We start from the raw sequence: 1,638 nt of genomic DNA, 5'->3' as shown, positions 1-1,638 counted from the left end.
CAGCCCTGCGGGTCATAACCAGAGATGGTTTCCTTCTCCATCACTGGCTTCATGAAAAGGTCGGTTCAGTTGGCCATCATTAGCTCTGAGGAGAGAACAGCACTGTCTTTATCTACAAAGCCTTCCTTACTTAAGACATTAAGACTAATTATATTAAGAGCTTATTAACATTTAGAGTTTACAATCACCACACCCGTTAACAAGATGACTTGCTTTTAAACATTCCCACTGTTAAATCTGAGCTGGTTAAGACTGCCTTTCACTACAATGCCCCACATATGATGAGGAACTGTCTGCAATCAGTTATAAAATTGGAGATTTCACTTGAACAGTTTGTGAAACATACTCTGAAATCTGCTATAGGCTATACTTGCATCCCTTGAATTTCTGAAATGTCTGTTATCTTGTCATTTGTTTTGCTTAATTTGCTGTAATCAGGGCATCATTGAAAAAGATTGACCTTCCTGAATAAAGGCTAAATGTTTTATTGTTTTCTCTTACATACACACAAAAGGTGAGACGCCGCCATCATTCCTTCAATTCTTGATGAGTCACACCGTGGTGGAAAAAGTACTTTTGTCGTTGTTTTCCTAAACCAATAATTTGATGACCGGAGGAAAGATGCTAATGTCTCCGGTAGGTCATTTTGGGGGTGAACTAACCCTTTAAGATACTATCCATATCCAATTTACAATGACCTCCATTGAACATCCCATTCATGAACCTGAAAAGTCCAAACAACAGTAAACTAAGCTGTATGGACCGCTTGGGTCTGTCAACAAGATCCACTGCTGACATGTAGGGTGTGGAATTGATAAAAAATAAGTCATTTTTTTGGTGAACTACTCCTTTAAGAGCAGCTTTCTGTCAATAAACTCTTGATTTGATTTTTTCTGTGTTGGAGTTTGGAAGCGCTCGTTGTAAATCACTGAACCTTAACGTTATAAAACGAGTGCTTCCAAACTCCAACACACAAAGAATCTCCTGAGTTTGACACAAAGTTGCTCAGAACATGTTTCAACTTAATCCATTAAGACCAGGAACACATCTGTGTCATTTCAACATTTCTTTGGCTATTCAGAAACAGCAGATCTACAAGCTCATAGTGTGCTATGAGCTTGTAGATCTGCTATTTTCTGAGAAATCGTGGAAAATGTGAAAATCTTTTGATATATATAAATATATATACACAGTATATGTTTTAAAGTGATTTTTTTTTACTCCGATCTGTGCTTCTGGGGGGGTCCCTGGAACAACATATTTTGAGATGGGGGTCCACGGCCAAATACATAACATTTTGGGGGTCCTCGACATGGAAAAGTTGTAGCACCACTGATACAGCAACATACTGTTAGGATTTAGAAAACATTTTTAGATATGGATTTGGTTGTGGACCCCCATCTCAAAATAATTTGATCCAGGGACCCCCTCATGAAGCAAAGATGTGTTACAAATGTTCGCTTTAAAAACACTAGAGAAGCAGATAGCATCTAAGTTCCTTTGCGGCTATGAAACGGTTAACGGCCCGCTGCATTTCAGGGAAACAAATAAAAGGCTTCCTGGTACAGAATTAATTAAATCACCTTCATCTTTTACATCAACAGGTTAACACAATAATTTAAAGCAAACACCAAAGAA

The sequence above is a fragment of the Gymnoscopelus braueri genome, assembly GCF_963280865.1.
Source record: "Gymnoscopelus braueri genome assembly, chromosome: 12".
NCBI classification, from domain to species: Eukaryota; Metazoa; Chordata; class Actinopteri; order Myctophiformes; family Myctophidae; genus Gymnoscopelus; species Gymnoscopelus braueri.
This window is presented reverse-complemented; position numbering follows the sequence as displayed.